General features: G+C 40.3%; 1 long non-coding RNA gene across 1 annotated transcript; it reads left to right on the top strand.

Annotated features, from left to right (window-relative positions):
• Positions 1 to 584: 584 nt before the first annotated feature.
• LOC133661825 (uncharacterized) lies at positions 585 to 22,174 on the top strand. Its single transcript, XR_009828000.1, has 3 exons — positions 585 to 625; positions 20,904 to 20,966; positions 21,048 to 22,174. It is a non-coding gene; the product is annotated as an uncharacterized LOC133661825 (long non-coding RNA).
• The last annotated feature ends 1,174 nt before the right edge of the window (positions 22,175 to 23,348 follow it).

Below are 23,348 nucleotides of genomic sequence, written 5' to 3'. Positions count from 1 at the left end.
AAAAAATGTCACTCAACAAGAACAGAAACAATGCAAAAAATATCACCGAATAATTTAGTTCATGAACACATCCCCGTACGCACCATAAAAGGACCTCTGCATCATACAGTATATTCCCCCAAATATAGATCGATCACTCTGCTCTAAGAGAGCACTGTTTGTTGGTACAATGTCCATAATTGAACAAGTTTAGATTGTGGTATGTTGTTCCTTTATGGAGAAAGACGTTAATGTCTCTTGTATTCAAGCTAGCATTTAAGTTACAGAGCTTGCGCCAGCCCGTCCGTAAGTTTATCAAAATGCAGCTATCAATTATGTTTTTTTGATAATTTTTCGGTAATACTGTCACGGTTATCAATAATACTGTTTATCGTTATATCTGTGACGATCTGTCACTTCACTTCTGGTGGTGGTTCCTTGTGTGGTGTATGTTACCTGTTAGTTTTGTTCCCTTTCCTGCTTGTCTCCCTGAGCGCACGTTTCCCTCACCTGTCCCTGATTGGCAGCCTGGCACACCTGGTTGTAGTTCCCAATCAGGCGGCTATTTATGCATGCCTCGCCTGTTCCTCAGTGCTCGAGGATTATCTTAGGACCGTTTGCATGCATGACTGCTCTTCCTATGTTTGTGAGTATATTAAATGACTCTTACCTGCTCATCGCTCTACTGTTTCCTGCATCTTGGGGTCACAACTACCGCAGCCATGCGGGTTCCCGACAATATCCCTGGTCTAAATAAGGTCATTTAATAGCGCTGCAGATGACCAGATACATTTGGGGGATTTTGAAATCCACACGATATTTCACTTACTCTTGCTTTCCAAACAAATGCATCCCATCTAATTATTTAAGTATGGTGTGCATGCTCATCCTGACTTGCTGTCATGTTGCTTTCAGTTTCCCCCGAAAATGTCCCTTTATCAGCGCAGCCACACAGATACCGCTCACCGCCTCTTGCCAGCTTATCTTCCTTCAACCGTTAATTAGAAGCAAGTGCAGCAATTACACTCGAAATATCCCGAGCAACGAAGACACAGAAAAGACACTCCACCCTACCTCACCCTGGCCTTAAAACTGGACCGACTCCCACAAATGAAGTCAATAAGGAAAAGGGCTGATTGGAAGGAAAATGAGGGAGGAAGATAGCGGCGCAACACAAAGTACACAGCGCTTAGATAAGACTCGATTGTCTGTTTTAATTGCTTTGTCTCTCTGGAGAGGAGCCCCAAATCTGAAAGGTTTTAGATTATGAGGCTCTTGCTGTACGTGTCTGTACGTTTGTGCATTCTGCCTCCAGGAGTATGTATTGCTTGCCACCTACACTGGTATCACTGCACTTGACCTAAAAGTTGGAACTTGTTGCAGGTTAGAGTATTATCGGTGTAAAGACATGATTTGGATATGCTCCTGTATCGGTTTACCCCTTACTCTTGTACCGAACTAAGTGGCTGGTAAGTATCCATTGGATGGTAACTGCATGCGCTACACTCTGCTGCCTTTGACAGTGTCTGAAAAGGCCCATGGGGGTTGCATGCCCTCACCACTTGCATATCGGGCTGCTGTGCGAACAGCTGACGAGGCAGCAACAAGGATACAGGCAACCATCTGGCGCCGTCGGGGGTCCAGATTCTCTCTGTCGCAGTTCAACCAGAACTGCACAACTCTGGCATGGAAAGAGGAAAAGTAAACAGGATTTCCGACGACACCAATCCCAAAAGGTCCTTGTCTTCAGTTCACTGGCAGTTGCTGATCTGCAAGCAAGAAAGGAGGCAAACATGTCAAGGCTTTTAACGTGACTGGTTTCATTTTGTAAAAGACGATTTTAAGGTGTTTTAATTTACCTTTCTTTGGAAGGACATACTTTAGACGAGACCAGAATGTTTCAAACAAGAACAACCCTTTCCCCCTTTCAAATATTACTTTTCCACATTCTACTCATTTACAGTTATTTGTGGCACCCGCGGAGGATTGTGCTAGGACACCATTATTGCATACATGTGATACAGATATAAAAGTTTAGTTATTTGACAAATTGTCGGTGACTAAAGGCAAATAAGTGGGGGTGCTGAAAAACATTGGTTCACATCCCGAATTGCGATTCTTATTTTTACCAGATACTAAATTGATTCATAATTTTATGTAATTTATTTTAAGAATATATTTTTTTAAATATGTTTTTAGGCCATCTACACACTTGCAGCAAATATACATCAACAGTAATGAGGAGCTTATGTAATCTAAAGAAAATTCATAATGTTCCTATGCATGTGCAGGCTGCTTTTAGAGATTATGTACACGTCATTGTACATTTAGTTTATCAAAATAAACAATTTATTAACCATCAATCAATCAATGTTTATTTTTATAGCCCTAAATCACAAGTGTCTAAAAGGGCTGCACAAGCCACAGCGACATCCTCGGTTCAGATCCCACATTAACAGAGGTGTAATGCCACCAAGTCAGCTGTGGCTCCGTTTTCAGGCTTCTGGTTGAACAAACTACATATGACAACTGGTGTATGCGTTTGTGTGTAGACATAGACAGTTTTGAAACTACACTTGTGTGGATGTGTAACCATTATAACCCCGGATATGCGTTCTTGAAACTCTACTTGTTCGGGTGGACATGGCCTTATCCACTGACGCATTTAAGGCCACACAAAAAGTCGGACAACACCAACACCACACATAACGTGTAAATTCCAGGTCTTTACACTATGACTCACCAATCAGATGTGTGCTTATTCTACTGTCATTTATTAAAAATGTTAATTTATGGATATTACTCATGAAATGCTGCTACGAGATTACAGAAATGCTTATAAAAATATATATTTTGAAGACAGAAAATTAAAGGAATGCACACTTTATCCTATGCTTACATCTAATTGTGCAACATGAAAGTGTTTTAAGGGGAACCAATTCTTAAAAGGGATTCAGATTATGCAGGCAAAATTATCATGTCGGGCAGTTGACACAGAGGGATAGCACTCACAGCCAAGGACAAACAAATGCGGGCTTCGCTACACATCTTGAAATGCAGCCTGGCGCTCTTTCAACTTTTGGTTAGCGACAGATGTGGGAGATGTACATTTGATAATTTTGTTTTACATCAGTGAATATGCTAACCTAGCATGATGTTGATATTTAAATGTGACTCTACTGATAATACTATAGCCAACATAGCTATGCTAATGTGGCTATAATTTGTGTCCTTCTGTCTCATTGCTTTGTTGTGTGTCATGTATTGCATGTAGGGCTACAACGATTAGTTGGCGTCGATTATAAAAATTAATCAACAAAGATGTGTTATTGTCAACGAGCTGCTTAACAAAGTTAGGATTTTACGGCGTAGCTCAGATGCTGGGACGGCCGTGCCAGCAACTTGAGGGTTCCTTGTTCAAATCCAGCTTCTGCCATCCTGTTCATGGCTGTTGTGTCCTTGGGCAAGACATTTCACAAGCCTTGCTCTTGATGTGTTGTGGTTTGCGCCCTGCATGGCAGCTTCCGCCATCAGGGTGGGAATGTGTGTGTGAATGGGTGAATGTAATGTTTAACGTAAGAGCTTTGGGGATCGTTTCTGGTATAGTAAAGTTAAGTTAAAGTACCAATGATTGTCACACACACACTAGGTGTGGTGAAATTTGTCCTCTGCATTTGACCCATCCCCTTGTTCACCCCCTGGGAGGTGAGGGGAGCAGTGGGCAGCAGCAGCGGTGCCGCGCCCGGGAATAATTTTTGGTGATTTAACCCCCAATTCCAACCCTTGATGCTGAGTGCCAAGCAGGGAGGTACCGTAATGGGTCCCATTTTTATAGTCTTTGTTATGACTCGGCCGGGGTTTGAACTCACAACCTACCGATCTCAGGGCGGACACTCTAATCACTAGGCCACTGAGTCGGCTAAAGTGCCATATAAATACAGACGATTTACCATTTATAATTGATTGACCACCGAGAATGTTATTTTTTACACTATTATTCCTCTAGGTCATTAATTGCAGCTAAATAACCTTAACAGTACTAGATCAAAAAAATTGTTCTGCACTGAATGTTATGTTTACAGGACATCTTGCACTGTAAGTCTATTGATTTATTTTTTGCTGTGGTTATTTACTTGTACGAATTCAGCTTCTGCCGTCCTAGTCACCACTGTTGTGTTCTTGGGCAAAACACTTCATCCGCATTGCCGGCAGTGCAACACACACTGGTTTGAGAGGAGTAAACACAACTGTTCCTCAGTAATTTGCTTTATTTGTTACAATTTAAATGAATATAATACTGTAACGACCTGCTGGTGTTGATGTTTGTGTTTGCGTGTTGTTGACGTTCGGAATTCCCATGGTTATGAATTTACTGCGCCGGAAGTGATTGGCGAAGAATTAGGAAGTGTTGTTGTCGAGTCGTTTCCAACAAAAAAAGACGTGTCCAGTAGGAAAGAATATACCGGAATTCAGCCTGTGTTAGCAATAAAAGTTTAAAATACTGTCAGACTTTGTATGTACTTCTTCTGGACATGTCCAAAAAGGAGTAGGAAGAAGCAGTGCTTATTTAATCATACCTCTTTTCCACTTCATATGAATTATTTACACATATGTTCACTCCCTGTACTCTCTAAGTACACATTTCAAACATTTTACACATTACAATCGGTGTGGTGTTAATACAACAGTTTTTTTCATAACAAGGTATGTCACTTTTGATGAGATAAATGATAGCTCCTTTTTTTTTTTTTTTACTTAAGTTCAAGACATTTACCCGTATTCTGTTATGATCCGTTGCCTGGATCATAGTTTGTTTACGTTTATTTAGATTGTGATTCACTTGTGGTTTCAGTTCTGTTTTCAGCACCTTTGAGTTTGTGTTTTGGTTGTCATGGGTGCTGATTGTTTTCACCTACCTCTGATTAGTGTTCGGCATGCTCACCTGCTGCCGGGCACCAATCAGATTGCTATTTAGTCCTGCCTTTCCACCTCACTCATCCAGGTGCTTTTGTTTGCTCCCATGCAACTTGTGTTTCTTGCGCTAAGTTCCGCCTTAGTTTTTCCTGGGTAGCTATCCCGTTAGGTTCCAGTGCTATATGCACGTTTGTTTTGTATTGTTTCCCATGATTTATGCGAATAAATCCTTCTTCTTACCTGCAAACTGCTTCCTGTCGTTCCGCCGCATCCTGGAAGGACAACCCCCGGCATCATCATGCCCCGGTACCGTTACATATTCTTCTCTTTTGCACTTTGTAAACACTTATAGTTTGAACAGCTTCTTAAAATTGAGTTCTTGAATTTGCATGTCTTTACTCTTTGGATTATTTCTTCTTTTGTTAAATTTTTGAGAAACATTGAGTTGGTATTTCTGTCTATTGTGTCACATGAGTCCTCTGCTGTCCCGGGATCTGGTATTCTTGACTCTAGATTTGGTCCAATATTTACATAGTAACTATTAAAATACTACGCTACTTTATGCATATTATGAATTTGCATGTTTCCTACTAAAAAGTGTTTAGGGTAATCCTTCCTAGCATCGTTTTTAATGATACTCTTTAGGATGCCCCATGTTGCGCTTATGTTGTTTTTGTTTTTATCTAATCATTGATTATAATATACTTTTTTACATGTTTGTAATATTCTAGTTAGCTTGTTCTTATATATTTTGTTCTTGTTCTCTGTCTCTATAGTTTTTTGTAATATAGATGTTCTATAAAATGCATTCTTCCTCTTACATGCCATATTTACTGCTTTTGTCATCAATGGTTAATTGTTTTTCTGATTATTTCGCAGTTGTTTCCATATGATGGGATATGTTGATTGGGAACACTAAATTGGCCCAAGTCTGTGAATGTGAATGGTTGTCTATCTGTGTTGGCCCTGCAATGAGGTGGCGACTTGTCCAGAGTGTACGCTGCCTTCCGCCCAGGTTCAGCTGGGATAGGCTCCAGCACCCCCGCCACCCGAGAGGAACACACAGTAAAAAATGGATGCATGGAAGTTGAAGCTTGGACTGTATGGCATCTATTATGTTGGACAAGTGCTGAGTTCTAGTGTGTATGTAAAAAGGGGCTAACGTACACATGGCGATTATTGGCGATACACACAGTTCATTAGCATCAAAGAGTCCTTAAGCATTTAAAAAAATATCTAACTTTCAATACAATATTGTGAGAACCCCTAGGTCGTTTGATCATTTACTGATCTAATTTTCTCTGGGCCAAGCGCTTGGGTTTATTCTCGTCCGTTTCTCTCCAGTAGCTAATAAGAAGACGTCCTGACTTGTCACTCTTGTCAGAATAGTCCTACAATCAGCTTAAAGAGAAAAGATGGAATATAGTCAAAGTATGTTCCCGCTGATGCACTTTCATGAGGGATTTACGCGTATCTCCAGTCTTAGGTGCTGATAAGGCAGGTCACTCTACTCTCCTTTTCTCTAACTCAAATGTCAGAAGAGGCGCTAAAGCAAGTCCTTTGTGCCTAAAGCAATCAAACTTCATAATTCACATGTAGCTTCCAGAAACATCATGCACCGATTTTGATTTATCTGAATTATTTTTTAGACATCCTTTTATATAAGTTTGTATGTTTTATGTGTTTTACGCTAAGGCGGACACATTTCCTTTTTTTTAAGGATTATTAAAGTGTATCTATTGTTGGAAATGGGGTTCTTGAAAAACATTAACAAATTGTTTTTCAGAAACCCTGTACTTTATTTATCAATGCAATATTGGGTTTTGGACACAACAGACACACTGGTTTATTTGTCCCTCTAAATAGTATTCCCAGTGTAAATAACACCTGACCATGTTAGCAAAAAAAGATGTCCAACACCATTTGTTCTGCCTCCAATAAGAACACTAAACTTAGTGTAGTATAAATTATTCATCCGCCTGTTTGCGAGTTGAGACCAGTTCAAGGAGTTCATGTGGGTCTGCAGTGAAAAAGGTTCATTACTGGTTTAAACGACTTTGCACAAGAAGTCACAATGTCCAAAACACGATCAGCTATTTTCTTACTGATTGCATTGGTTGAGGTTCGAGATCTGAACCAGCAGACATATTAATTTGGTGGACCATCTTATGACATTCCCAACCCTCTTTGAATCAAACTACTTTTGGTTAGTTAAAAGGACACCATACAAGATACTGCAGCTACTTCAGTGAGCTTCCTTAGCGCTGAAACAGCCTGCGATTGATTTTTTTTGTCCCTGCAGATCTCTTAACAGATCTCTCCTAACTGTTACAGTAATGAATTTCATTACACAGAGCTGAAACACACACTAAGGTGGCCATGCAGGCAGTAGATGAGGTGAGGGGAGAGAGAAGCCGGCCTGCTTGTCACTTGGGGTCTGTCTGTCAATAGCGACGTATCTCGCCCGCTGGCAAAGAGATGGAAATAACAGCTCAGCATGGAGCAATTATAGCGGCTGTGTAGCGCTTCCCTTTTGCCTGATGTATCGCCTCCCTGAGCACAGTCTAATATACATGTAAATATGGATGCCCAAGCCTCAAGTCCACTTCCCGCAGAAGCATTTCATAACCCAAGTGCCCAGTAACCACGGTAACCAAAGATGTTATGCGGCCATGTTTGATTCCAGGCCACAGTGAGTCAGAATACTTGATTGGATTAACCATCTTCTCCTTGAGGCCAGGATAGGCCTTTCACCAGTATCTTTATCATCTCCTCCTTCCTGATACAGCGTTTATGCCTTCCCTTGCATATCTTCCCAGCTAAAAGTCCAGACCTCAAAGTCAACAGTTTTATTTATTTATTGTATTTATTTATTTAAATTAGGACAATGCATATTCATCAACATAGAGCAACAATGTAAATATGCCGGAGTTAGCACAATACCTAATTTTCATCTGTTGTCCTAAGGCAGGTTAATACAGTAAACATTCCACAGGTCCCGATACAAAAGAATACATAAATCACAAAACAGTACACATTACAAGCATACCATAAGCACAGACCATGGACAAAAAATAAAATAAAAAAAAAATAAAAATACAAATAAAAATTAAATAAAACAAACAACAAACAAAAAAGCATGTGAATAATGTAATTATGCGTGCAGATGAGAAATGTTGGTAATTATGTACCGAATGAGTTCCAATAAATAGTTATATTTTGGCGCAAGTGCTATGTTTGGAGATTTTTGGTGCCACACTGCTACATTTTTCTAAGCAAAAAACATAACAAAAACACCATCTACCACTTGGCCCTCTTGAGGTCACGGGGGGCTGCACCCAGGCTGAATGTAGGTCACACCCTGGACAAGTCACCACCTCATCGCAGGGCCAACACAGATAAACAACATTCACACTCACGTTCACACACTTGGGCCAATTAAGTGTTGCCAATCTACCTATCCCCAGGTGCATGTCTTTGGAGGTGGGAGGAAACCGGAATACCCGGAGGGAACCCATACAGTCACGGGGAGAACATGCAAACTCCACACAGAAAGACCCCGAGCCCGGTAATCGAACCCAGGACTGAGATGCAATTTAAGATGATCCTATTAATAACCTATCCCCAGGTGCATGTCTTTGGATATACTGTAATATTATGACTCGTATTAACCACTGTGTATTAGCTCATCTCTACCTTACACTCTGAAGTAAAGGGAAACTTGACATATTTATTATCACATTTAGGGTAAATATTGACAGGTTACATGATTATTTGAAATCATATTCTGGCCACCTATTATTGAATTATTTTGCACTTTATTTCTAAATTTTAAAGGGCTACTTGTTTTATTAATAATAGTATGTGATATGATTACATTATTGCCTAAATTGCTCTCAAAATTATGCTGACTATTATATCGACGTCCCTTGTGTGGGCTCTGTGCCGAGGATGTCGTTGTGGCTTGTGCAGCCCTTTGAGGCTTTTGTGATTTAGGGCTATATAAATAAACATTGATTGATTGATTGATATCGTTTATTGGCAATAATTTGTGGGACAATATATTGTCCAGCAAAATGTGTTTCGCGGCCGAGGCCTACTCCTGCTTATACATTTGTGTCGCACGCCATGAGGTCTCACGCCAAGGTTATCTCACAAATTGGCAACCCTGTTTGAATAGCTATGCTAGTGTTGCTGAAGTTTGTGTCCTCCTGTCCCAGTCCTTAACGTTAGATTGTTTTACGTGGTATATTGTATGGCATTTTTTATGTTGGCCACGTGCATAGTTACAGTGTATATGTAAAAAAGGGATAGAGTGCACAAACGGTTAAAATTCCGGCCTCAAGGCCAGATTTTGGTCAACACAATTCTAACACATTTACGACCTTTTAGGACAGGGGTCACCAACCTTTTTGAAAGCAAGAGCTACTTCTTGGGTACTGATTAATGCGAAGGGCTGCCAGTTTGATACACACTTAAATAACTTGCCAGAAATAGCCAATTTGCTCAATTTACCTTTAACTCTATGTTATTATTAATAATTAATTATATTTACACTTAATTGAACGGTTTAAAAGAGGAGAAAACACGAAAAAAAATGACAATTAAATTTTGAAACCGTTTATCTTCAATTTCGACTCTTTAAAATTCAAAATTCAACCGAAAAAAAGAAGAGAAAAACTAGCTAATTCGAATCTTTTTAGAAAAAATAAAAAAAATAATTTATGGAACATCATTAGTAATTTTTCCTGATTAAGATTAATTTTAGGATTTTGATGACATGTTTTAAATAGGTTAAAATCCAATCTACACTTTGTTAGAATATATAACAAATTGGACCAAGCTATATTTCTAACTAAGACAAATCATTATTTCTTCTAGATTTTACAAAACAAAAATTTAAAAATAAATTCAAAAGACTTTGAAATAAGATTTAAATGTGATTCTACAATTTTCTAGATTTGCCAGAATAATTTTTTTTGAATTGTAATCATAATAAGTTTTAATAAATATTTCACAAATATTCTTCGTCGAAAAAACAGAAGCTAAAATGAAGAATTAAATTAAAATTTATTGATTATTCTTTACAATAAAAACAATAAATTCACTTGAACATTGATTTAAATTATCAGGAAAGAAGAGGAAGGAATTTAAAAGGTAAAAAGGTATATGTGTTTAAAAATCCTAAAATCATTTTTAAGGTTGTATTTTTTCTCTAAAATTGTCTTTCTAAAAGTTATAAGAAGCAAAGTAAAAAAATTTATGAATTTATTTAAACAAGTGAAGACCAAGTCTTTAAAATATTTTCTTGGATTTTCAAATTCTATTTGAGTTTTGTCTCTCTTAGAATTAAAAATGTCGAGCAAAGCGAGACCAGCTTGCTAGTAAATAAAACATTTTTATAAAATAGAGGCAACTCATTGGTAAGTGCTGCTATTTGAGCTATTTTTAGAACAGGCCAGCGGGCTACTCATCTGGTCCTTACGGGCTACCTGGTGCCCGCGGGCACCGCGTTGGGGATCCCTGTTTTAGGACATGGTTAGGACATCACCGCAATGACGTTTTATAAGGGTCTTTCAACCAGTGTAGAATATACACATAAAAGTAATAGGATGTGACAAACTACTTACTAAAATTTGGTTAGATAGATGGTATACTGTGACTCCTGATTAAGAATCTCTTGCAAAATGTTTTGATGGTCACTGAAACACGCTCCTGTCTGAACCAAAACAAATCCTACAATCTCTTTCTTCCCGGCTTTGTCCAACTGTTTTTAGTTCATCTACTTACTGTTGCCCTTATCTCCCGTTCGCACAGATTCACTCTAATCCCATTTTCTGTGGCCTGTCCTCCAACTGCCTTCAAGTTCTATTCTTGTCGGTCCCTTTTTTTAAATTTAGGTTTGGAATATCCGATTCGTACTACCTTTATCCTCTCTCTCTGCCCACTTGACCCGTTTTGGTTCTCAACACTCAGCTGTGTCCTTTAATTGTACGTTTTTCCATATTTACCAAGTGGATTTTTCATACTGGCACACAAATTGCTTTACCCTTTCGTATAGAAATAACAACTTCTGCCTGCAGAGTTGATGGCTTGTTGCCATGATGACGGTACCCCTGTGGAGGTGACATGACTTCTCTCAGTCTGGCATCTGGCATTTTACAAAGAAAGAAAAAAATATAGACAGTGCAAAGAAGAAACTGTAGATGCGTTTACACTTGTCATGCTCTGTTTGTCAAGCTGGTACGCGATCATCCCAATCCTTGTGTAGACCACTCAAATAAAAATCGAAAATTTAGCAGAGGGGTCCCAGTCTGCTTGCAAGTGAACTCTGGTCTGGTTTGGTTTGATTGAGCTCAAATGATAACATTATATTGGGAAAAGATACAGATGATAAAAATGACAGCTAACAATTTGCAGAAATTACATATCATAATTTCCAGGCTATGGAGAGCAACTAAATCAGGGGTCGGCAACCCAAAATGATGAAAGAGTCACAATTGGATCAAAAATATAAAAAATAAAAATATGTCTGGAGCAGCAAAAAAATAAAAGCCTTATATAAGTCTTATAATGAAGGCAACACATGATGTAAGTGTCTATATTAGCTAGAATAGCCTACAATCACAACGACTGTCTCGCAGGCTGACACATTTTTTTGTTGACAGAAATTTTGAAATTCTACACATTTTTAAAACATTAGCTTCTTGGAAGGTGGGATAACTCCTGGAAATTACTCGCTTAGAATGGCCAAAGGTTGTCGTTGTGGCTTGTGCAGCCCTTTGAGATATTTGTGATTAAGGGCTATATAAGTAAACTTTGATTGATTGATGAATGATCGAGATGTGTGTGTCCAAGTTAAAGGAACCGGCAGGCTATCTTCTTCCAATGGATTTATTACGATCTTTGCAAGCTGGGTAACATTTGCTATGGTCTATAACGACACAAAAAGAGATGCAGCCAATATTACATACAGATAATATGTCATGAGACATGCAAATATACATGCAAATATACATTAAATACACGGAGGACATAAGTAAAGGAAATGAAATGACTACAAACGAGGCATAATGAAGCAATATGCACATACAGCTCGCCTAAATAGCAATTTTAGCATCGATTAGCTTGCAGTCATGCTCTGACCAAATATGCCTGATTAGCACTCGACACAAGTCAAAACTATCAACCAAACTTACCTTTCTGCATTCATGCACAACATAACACGTTTAGTGGACAAAATGAGACGAAGAAGAAGTGACATAAAACCATACTTGCCAACCTTGAGACCTCCGAATTTGGGAGATGAGGGGAAGGGGGGTGTTGAGGTGGGGGGCGGGGTTGGGGGGGCGTTGTTTGGTGGTAGCGGGGGGTGTGTATTGTAGCGTCCCGGAAGAGTTAGTGCTGCAAGGGGTTCTGGGTATTTGTTCTGTTGTGTTTTTGTTGTGTTACGGTGCGGATGTTCTCCCGAAATGTGTTTGTCATTCTTGTTTGGTGTGGGTTCACAGTGAGGCGCATATTTGTAACAGTGTTAAAGTTGTTTATACGGCCAACCATTAGTGTGACCTGTATTGCTGTTGACCAAGTATGACTTGCATTTTCTAATGTGTGCGTGCAAAAGCCAACGTGACTGGGCCGGCACGCTGTTAGTATGGAGGAAAAGCGGACGTGACGACATGTTGTAGAGGACGCTAAAGGCAGTGCCTTTAAGGAACGCCCCCAATATTGTTGTCCGGGTGGAAATCGGGAGAAATTCGGGAGAATGGTTACCCCGGGAGATTTTTGGGAGGGGCACTGAAATTCGGGAGTCTCCCGGGAAAATCGGGAGGGTTGGCAAGTATGATAAAACACATCTTTCTCTAGAAGCGTCGGAGAAAGTTCTCCATGAAAGAAACTATGGTAAGTTCAAGGACCACCAAAATTAGTAGGACAAAACAGCACTCGCTAAATACTCGCATCAATGAAGCATATTTGATATAAACAGTGGGATTTCTAACAATTAGGAAGGTTGTGTCATGTTTGTTCTCCTACAGAAACCATATTAAAAAAAATGCCCAATCCCTACTTCATGCAGCATTTGGTCCAATTACAAAAATGCCAGTTTGAACGCTACGTGAACCACACCCAACTGCCCACTAAGTATCTTTTAAAATGTTTTGGTCACGACCAGTGTTCCACAAGCGTGAACATACAGGGCTTAAAATTGTGACGTGGAAACGCAATAAATCAATGGTCTTACTGTATCTGAATAGCATGTTTACATTAGCTTGACATGACATTGAATAAATATTTACCTCTCGCTCTTTCAACCAAGCCGGAAACAGTGGCAGCTTTGCACATGACTGACTAAAAAACTACTTTGTTCCCCTTGCCATCTAATTGTATAATTCCTCATTAGGCAACAACCTGCTTTTCTGCCTTGGTTTATAATTTGCATACTTTTTTATTCCACTTTATAATTCTATTTTTGATCTATTACATGATTACTTTGTGTGCTGCGCTGCTATTACCACTGCCCTGTATACTGCACATGGTGTTGCTATTGGAACCTTCATATCCCCAAGGGCAACAATATATCTCATCTAATCACTAATATTGTCAGAATCAAACTATGGCCATTTGGAAGCAAGCATATGCTTTATGCCCTATGTGAAGTTTGTTGGGGTACTGGCCTCTTTCAAAAAGGCAACAGAAAGAGTAAAACACATGACCAAGAAAAATAAATATTTGATTTAAGTTTTTCTAATTACCTATTTACTTCAGCATCATTTCCACAGCATTTAGCAATTATGAATACAGCTCATCTACATGTTTGCACAGACAGATTTATTTTCAGTTAATTTCAAAGTTGCTAATTGGTAAATTCCTTCCTTGTTTTCATGTGCTATGACCTTGAGTGGCAATTAGCGCGCAGCTTTCTGCCAACACATGGAATTGATTTCTCCATTGCCCATTACATGTTCTTTGTTCATTTTAGTGTTTTAGTTTCTATTACGTGGATGTAAATTCATATTAAACGGCATTGTTTTTGTGTGCATTGTTATAGCCTGCTGTTGTGTGGTTAGGTGTTGATGCAGGCAGCAGCACATTTTGACCTCATTCTGGCGTGTTTTACTAGTCATCAACCCTGGCCAGCAGTAATTTAAGGTAACATTTTCATATAAAGCCACTAATGCATACCATTAAAATCAACCAATGGTATTTAATTTGTTGTTTGAAGGGACTTTGTACGCTATGTAGATATGATCGGTATCATTACATCATAACACAACATATCATAACTTATTAAACCGTGGCACTGATTATTTGCCACGCCAAAGAGCTGCTAGACGTTGTGTGTCGCTTTTAAAAGTCTGATAAAAAATGTTTTAAAAACGCCAAGTGTTAAAGCCTCTTTTGATCGCTCGTAATGGAATTCAAGCATGTGCCACAAGCGTAACTAACGATGTGGCTCTGTTGAGTCCCCATGCTGAATTTAAAGCAATTCAGGTGGAATCTGCTGTGCGAATGTATAAAGTAAAAACGATTCTGCAGTGGTCTCTGCCGTGAAAGATGAAAAGAACCCTGTCCATGTTTGAAGTCATGCGTCAGCTTTGTATCTCACATGAGAGATCATCTCAGGTTGCTCTCTTCTCACGTTGCATTATCACCCATTTCCTAATGAGCCTAATGGACTGAGAGGACAGTCTCACCTCTTTAAACCCGATGAGGTCAAGCAGAAAATTGATCTGCATGGTGGGCTAATAGGAGCTGGGCCGTAATGAGACTGACGCCCTGCCTGATTCTTTCCTGTGCCGTTCCAATGACACTTAATAAGCCTGCCATAGTACATGTTCAGGAGAAATTAGAAAAATGTGACTCCAGATAATCTTAATAGGTGACCGTTTTCCACCAAGTGGTATTGAAATTGCAGTTCATATCTTTTTGCTTGAAATTTGCATGGGAGCACAGATTTTCTCTTTAAGTGCAAAAGATCTCATCCATGTGAATATTATGGAAATTATAAATCCTCATGCCTCATTTGAGATCACGGCAGTGATTTAAATAGCAACATAGTCTTTCAATTATATCATACCTTGTAATTTAACCCTCCACTTGATGAAATAATTTTTTTCTCCGAAAAGGTTGCTGCTTTTTAACTTACAACTTTTGAATTAACGCTCACTTTTCCGCTTACCAAGCGCTTCATTAGCCAACTCAGGGGCGCCCTTGAAGTATGAAACGCATAAACTAGATGGCGCTCAATCAAGTGAATGACAACTGACAGTCTTGTGATCGCAAGTCAAGAAGGAAGATTAAAAATCAAAACATAATCTATAACAAGGTGTCTTTGAATATATACTGCAAAGACACCAATGGAATCATCTGAGATGTGCCTGTGATTTGTACAAGGAAGGGGGGTCCTGCATGATCAGAGTCTCTGCTGGGTGGCTGGCTCAAAAGGACATAAGAGACAACATTATTCTGTAAGATGTGTAAAGCTCACAAGATGTGGATATATGAGCAAAAATTCAAGGTCTAGACTGGACTGAATCCATCCAAGACCCTTGATTCTTTGATGATATTGGATTGCCCCGCACTTTAAGGTATGGACTTGCTCAAAAAATAACCAGACCGAAGGGTTTGTACCCACCCTGAAATGATGCTCCCCAAACCCTAAACCTGTGATAATCACTGTAATAGCCCTGAAAAAACAGCAGTACGGCAACCTAGAAGCACCTCAACCTACGAGCATTTTGAGATACAAGCTGACTGATAAGCTGCTTGCAGGATACAAGAAGTCCATTCTTCCAAGTATAGACGACCAATGTTCAGAGTGGCCCTTCTCAGCAGAGCTCCCCGCATCATTAAAGAGTTTAGGCACAATGAAGGTGAGCTGCCGAGGTCGCCTCAGAGGAAAACAGCCAAACCAACATCTCTGCGAACTGTGGTCGCTTTCCAAGTTAAATGTCGTACATCAAATGGTAAGTGGATTTTATTTCTATAGCGCTTTTATACCGTCAAGGTAATCAAAGCTCTTTGACACTGCATCAGGAACAACTGCGGGTTCCGTATATTGCTCAAGGATACATCAAAAAGGTCACAGGGGAACTCAGGATCAAACCAGCAACCTTCAGGTTTGGAGACAACCCTTCTACCAACTGAGCCATGCTGCCTCAAGAGTCTACATCAAACCCCGATTGACCAGTTTATCTTTGGGACTCTACTGGTCGAACCTGAAAATATTGGGAAAAATGAATGCATTATTATGACATCAGTGCCCTCCCGCCCGGAAAGTGACCGATGGACCTGCCAACAGGCACGCATTTTAACCCCTGGACACACCCGCACGCCTCGCCATTCTTTAGTTTCACATCCTGCAAGTCTCGACACCGCGTCCCCACCCCCGTGAATTGTCACACACCACCCTGGCTCGTCTCGCAAACATGTGTTGCATGACCTGCTCATCAAAAAATTAATCAAGCTGCGGCAATGCATTAAGGCTGACAGCTCTCCTCTCTACCGCGACCACCATGGTTCACTCGTGACGGGAAGCTCACAAGCCAACTAGAGTTTATTAACACTGTGGGTACTGATTTTTCTTCTTTTGTTGGGGACACCAGGGGCATCACTAGGTTTTAAGAACAGAAAGAGCATAGCCCCCAGGAGATCCACATGATGCAAGTGCGTGAAGCGTACAAGCAAAACATTTTTTCACCTGCAAGATATTTTTGTTCACAATTAATTGTTATGATCCGTTGTCCGGATCATAATTTATTTTGGCTTTGATTCACTTGTGGTTTAAGTTCTGTTTCAGCACCCCTGTTTTGTGTTTCTTGGTTGTCATGGGTGCTGATTGTTTTCACCTGCCTCTGATTAGTGTTCGGGACGCTCACCTGCTGCCGGACACTAATCAGAGAGCTATTTAGTCCTGGTTTTCCCCGTCACTCAGTCTCGTGCTTTTGTTTGCTTTACACAACTGCTAAGGTTTGTTCCTTGTGTGTCTCTAAGCCTTGCCTTATGCGTTCCGTGTTTGCTCCTAGTGCTATAGGCATTCCCTGTGTGTTCGGCACACTCTCCTTGTGTTCGCTTGTTTTGTTCATTTCTGTTTTCGCGAATGATTTATAGTAATGTATCGTTTCCTATCTGCACGCTATCTCCGGAGTTCCTGCTGCGTCATCTCGGAAGAACAATCCGCATACCAGCATGCCTCCTCGTCCCTGTTACATTTATGATGATAATCACATCTGAATGAGCTCAGGTGTTTTTTTCAGAGCTAGAGTAAGTGACAGAAATTATTATCATTTCTGATTACTTGTAAGAGATAGCCCTGAAATGTTTTTGAAGGATATCAATTTTAGAAGGTTGGTCAATTTGACCAACAATTTGACTTGGTCAAATTGTTAGCATTTGACCAAGTAAAATGCTAACAATTTGACTTGGTCTGCTAGCCAGGTTTTTATTCATCAAAATTGGGAGCAGTTGGTTAATTCATTTGTTACTTCCAGCAGTTGTAAAAATACACTTTCTTGAAAAACTTTTGTATGTCCACCTTTAGGCTTGTCCTCTTAAAGGCCTACTGAAACCCACTACTACCGACCACGCAGTCTGAAAGTTTATATATCAATGATGAAATCTTAACATTGCAACACATGCCAATACGGCCAGGCTAATTTATAAAGTGCAATTTTAAATTTCCCAGGAAACTTCCGCTTGAAAACATCCATGTATGATGACGTATGCGCGTGACGTCACGACGGCAACGGAAGTATTTGGACCCAATGTGTCACCATACAAACTGCTCTGTTTTCATCGAAAAATTCCACAGTATTCTGGACATCTGTGTTGGTGAATCTTTTGCAATTTGTTTAATGGACAATGGAGACTGCAAAGAAGAAAGTTGTAGGTGCGATCAGTGTATTAGCAGCGGACTACAGCAACCAGGAGGTTGTGTTGTGTTTGAGCTGGATAGCAGACGCACTACCGTGAGTACAGCTTTGGCTTCCAAACATTTGATCGCTTGCCTGTACGTGCGTGTCGCTATGTGCATGTCACGTACGTAACTTTGGGGAAATATATGTTTCTTGCCGACTCTGATGGCGGCCGGGGTGTCGTAGAAAGCTACAACGCCCGCCGCCGCTCCGTAGCTAAGTTAGCTTCAATTGTTAAGCTTCGCCAAGCTGGAAATTATTAACCGTGTATTTACATGTTCATGGTTTAATAGTATTGTTGATCTTCTGTCTATCCTTCCAGTCAGGGTTTTTTTAAATTTTGTTTCTGTCTGCATTTGAGCCTGATGCTATCACGTTAGCTCTGTAGCTAAAGAGCTTCACTGATGTATTGTCGTGGAGATAAAAGTCACTGTGAATGTCCATTTCGCGTTCTCGACTCTCATTTTCAAGAGGATATAGTATCCGAGGTGGTTTAAAATACGAATCCGTGATCCACAATAGAAAAAGGAGAAAGTGTGGAATCCAATGAACCCTTGGGAATTGTGAGGAATCCTTCCTCCTGTGATGTCACGCTACTTCCGGTATAGGCAAGGCTTTTTTTTATCAGCGACCAAAAGTTGCGAACTTTATCGTCGTTGTTCTATACTAAATCCTTTTAGCAAAAATATGGCAATATCGCAAAATGATCAAGTATGACACATAGAATGGATCTGCTATTCCCGTTTAAATTAAAAAAAAACATTTCAGTAGGCCTTTAAAGTTGCTGCTTTCTGTCTGGCTCTGGCTGTAGCAGGGCCGTAACTAGGAATTGACAAATACAGAGGTCAACAATTGATGGTCCAAGGTTTGAAAGGCTGAAATCATGGGTATCCTAGTACTATATAAATAATATTACCGTATTTTTCTGACTATAAGTCGCTCCGGAGTATACGTCGCACCGGCCGAAAATGCACAATAAAGAAGGAAAAAAACATATATACGTCGCACTGGAGTATAAGTCGCATTTTGGGGGGAAATGTATTTGATAAAATCCAACACCAAGAATAGACATTTGAAAGGCAATTTAAAATAAATAAATAATAGTGAACAACAGGCTGAATAAGTGTACGCCATATGACGCACAAATAACCAACTGAGAACGTGCCTGGTATGTTCACGCAACACATCATGGCAAGAGTCATTCAAATAACTATAACATATAGAACATGCTATACGTTTACCAAACAATCTGTCACTCCCGATCGCTAAATCCGATGAAATCTTCTTCCTCTGTGTCGCCTCTGGTATGCGCCCCGCTAGCGTCCTGTCTTTCTGCTGCTCGATTGCTGTTCTCTGCAGCATATTTCACTACGTCCAGCTTGTAATCTGCAGTATATGATTTCCTTTTTTGTGCCATTTTAGTTCAGTCCTTCTCAGTTTTTATAAGTTACCGCCAATGTTGATGTGATCCATTTAGTGGCCTAGTGGTTAGAGTGTCCGCCCTGAGATCGGTAGGTTGTGAGTTCAAACCCCGGCCGGGTCATACCAAAGACTATAAAAATGGGACCCATTACCTCCCTGCTTGGCACTCAGCATCAAGGGTTGGAATTGGGGGTTAAATCACCAAAAATGATTCCCGGGCGCGGCTACGCTGCTGCCCACTGCTCCCCTCACCTCCCAGGGGGTGATCAAGGGGATGGGTCAAATGCAGAGGACACATTTCACCACACCTAGTGTGTGTGTGACAATCATTGGTACTTTAACTTTAACTTTAACTTTAATAGCTCCGGCAGTAGCGTATAGCATATAGCAGTTAGCATATCATGACCCACAATGCACTTCTGCCATGACCCGCCCCCGCCAAATTCTTATTGGTTGGCGTGTGAGTGACGATTGCTGACGTGTGTGTGACGATTGCGGACATTTTCTTCGTCGCTCACGCGAATGAGATAAATAATATTATTTGATATTTTACGGTAATGTGTTAATAATTTCACACATAAGTCGCTCCGGAATATACGTCGCACCCACGGCCAAACTATGAAAAAAACGTTGACCTATAGTCCGAAAAATACGGTACCTTGAGCAACACAAGAAGTTTCCAGAATAACAAAAGCTTTCCCTGGGGTAGAACTATCACGTAAAGATCATAGTGAATAATGCCAGGGTGTATTAGTATTTATTTAAACTCATATTCCTGCACATTTATAGTGAATTGGTCTGCTCATTTTTGTAAAAAAAATAAATAAAAGAAAATCACACCAAAGTATTTAGGGGGGAATCAAAATTTCATAAATAGGCCTAACGACGCCCATGGTGAAAATACCAAACAAAGCATTGAGATGTGAAAAAGCAGTGATATACAGTATGATAAAACAAAGCAGTCAGTTAAAAAATTACTTCTCTGTTCACGCCCTCTTACTCAAACAAAAAACGTGCCAGGTTAACAGACAATTTTACTACTTCCAGCACTGATGTAAGACAACCAATATCATATTACTTGCATCCATGCATATGTGACAATGCAATGAACATGTATATCTGTAAATACACTACAGTAAGACTATAGTGGCCACAAACAGCTGGCCTCTACTGCAGGCGTGCCCAAAGTGAGCACAGAGGCTGTCTGTGGGGCTGATTTGAGATATGAGTATTACGAGTTACGAGTTTGGTTGTGGAACGCAATGTGCTCAAAGGTTGATGTACCACTGTACCCTAATCTTGGTAGAAAAGATTCCTTAGAAACTGTACTAACCCACCGTATATTTAAAGCGTAAAATAGGGAACATAATCCAAATCCCGGGATATGAACTGAAATACCCCTGAAAAGCCCATAACCCTGGGTATGAATTCAATTGGACTTGGATATGCCCTAATCCTGGAATAAAACTGGAGAACGCAGATCCTCACCACAACTGGGCTGGCCCAGAATAAAGACTAAACCTTAGGATGCATACACTTGGCCTAACCTAAAATAGCATAAGAACATAACCCAGGATATCAAATGGACTATGAAAGATAAACCTATTAATGCCATGTTTGGACCATTGACCATCGCCATTATACTAAAATGTTCATCATCCTTGTTTGCTTTTCTAGATCATCCCCAAGTGTTTCTTCTTCCTCCGTCGTTTCCAGGTTTTTCCTTTTGTCAACATTCAGGTGGATCCGACATCATCTGTACGATTTCCGAACTGCCAAATCTTTCAAAAAACACCAACGCCTCTACTTTCTGTCTCCCAGTCAGAAGCAGGGGGCGCATCAGACGAGTGACAACCCCCAACCCGTCCCCCCAGTAAAAAAAGCATATCTTATACCCTGGCTGTCAATACACGGGCGAGGAAGAGACACCTGCTTTTGGAAGATATTGCCACAATTTCATCTCCACACGTCAAGATCTTAGCGGCCCTGCAAAAATCTCTAATGAGGAAGCATAGTGAAGGAGAGCGGGTGATCATGCGACGTGTGTCACAAGACAAGCGCTGTTGACATTTTAGAATAGACACACCTGTCGATCATGCACGTGCTAGCCACTCCATGCAAGATTCGTTTTATTTTTTTGTTGTGTTGTTTGGTCTCGGAGGCGCTTTGATTGAAGCTTCCAGTATGCGGCGACCAATGTTGGAGAAATCCAATGCATACAGTATGCTTACAGTGTGGGATATTAACACAATCTATAGTCTGGAGCTTGCATTCTCTATTTCCCTGGACGTAGCATACAGTTCACATTCTGTTGGTTTGCTATTAGCATTATCCTTTTACCTCACAATACATGTATTACACTGTAGAGCTACGCTCTCTGAAGACCAATCATAACAAATATATGACACAAAAGTGTAAATAATTCAACAATGGAACAATGCATGCATGGGCTCTTCCTTGTGTCCTTGTGTTTTTAGATCTGTGTTAAATCACTGACAGGATCCATGATTGACTACTAGGTAGGGGAGTGGTGTGTGTGTGTCAGAAACAGGAGATTGAATCAGAGGTGAAATGTGTGTTTGTGTGGGTCTGTGAGGGAGATTGAGGAGTTACGGTCTCCGTCACAAAGACGTAATGCGAAGGGACGGCTGGTGTCAGAACAAAGGAATCAAAAATAAAAAGTCCAGCGTAGATGTGCTCATCGCTGTGCACTGATGTGAAAACGAGCGCTCGCCGTGACACAGGCAAAAGGCTGTGAAAAGGAGACTGAGTCACTTTGCGTCAGCGCAATGTCACCTCTGACGTCCAAACAAGAGGGATGCTGACATGCTCGACTGAGCCCTGCCGTTTGATTCCCAGTCTCGGGGTATCTTATAAACAAATAAACTGGCCTGTGGGTGACTTGAATGCAATTAAAAGGAAAGATTTGTGTGTCAAATCTGCTCTAATCATTAAATGTGATGTTTCTAGTGAGATAAACTGTGTAACTAAAGACTTGCTATTAAACATGAGATGCATTCTCTTTGTGGCTGTAAAACCCACTGGCCTGTGGCAGCTGCAGTCCCACTGATGTGCCCATGCTCCCTCGTGCCCTCTGCTGCTTGCTGACTGAGCGGGGGCACCCTTGGAGGAGTTTCTCGCTCTGGTGACTGCTCTAGATTCGACCAGGGTCATGTGCTATGAGGAGGGCTCTTTTTCGAGAATGCATTTGTTGTCATTTGTTGTGAACGGCATGCCACAGGGGTGTCAAAACGTTTTCCACTCAGGGCCCTATAGTGAAAAATCAAAGGATGTTTTTATGGATTTTTATATATTTCATTTTCAAAATTGACACAATATATATATATATTTTTTTATTAAAAAAAAAAAGAGCCAGAATGTCAGCTTTGTGTTAGTAGGGGTGCCTGATACATATCGGACATATCATTATTGTCATAAAGCAAGGAGTTATGACGTCATGCCGATAAATTCGATAAGATTAAAAGTAGCCCAGATGACCAATTAAAAGAAGAAAAAAACCCACTAATGAGGCGAGATTACCACTACTGTGCTGTTGGTGGGTTAGGGTGAGCAAATCAAGTGCTCATTTTCTCCTATTTGTGTTGTAAACTTCCCCTGAGCTTATGGTAAACTGGACTTGGACTTTTTCACTGTTCGTGACATCCACAAAGAGGAAAGAACATTGCACATCAACACATCAAATAAGATTTCAAATAGGTTTATTGGTTACCTGTATCGTGCCTGAGTAGTAGGAAGTTATCCGTAAACATTGTGCATCCCTAGTTTTTAGCTTCAACCTTTCAACTTTTTCCGTTACATCAAACATATTTGTGCTTCAATTCCAATTTTTATGTGTTTTTTGTTCAAGTATTTTTGTGCAGTGGTCCGTTTAAAATATTCGATGCATGCCGCACTTTTGACACCTCTGGCTTAACAGCTGTAAGAAGAAGCCAACAGGATGGATCAAAACTTGTTTTACCTATTACCTCCTCAACTGTTTGCTCTGCAAGAACTGCTGTTTTTGCTACCTGTCATCCTCCTGAATGATGGGCTGATGGCTGGCTCAATGAAATATTATTTTGTTGCTTCAGCTATGGGTTTTAATTATCTTTGGTTAAATTC

The sequence above is a fragment of the Entelurus aequoreus genome, linkage group LG12 (assembly GCF_033978785.1).
Source record: "Entelurus aequoreus isolate RoL-2023_Sb linkage group LG12, RoL_Eaeq_v1.1, whole genome shotgun sequence".
Classification (NCBI taxonomy): Eukaryota; Metazoa; Chordata; class Actinopteri; order Syngnathiformes; family Syngnathidae; genus Entelurus; species Entelurus aequoreus.
The sequence above is the reverse complement of the archived record's forward strand: the minus strand, read 5'-3'. Positions and strand labels throughout refer to the sequence as shown.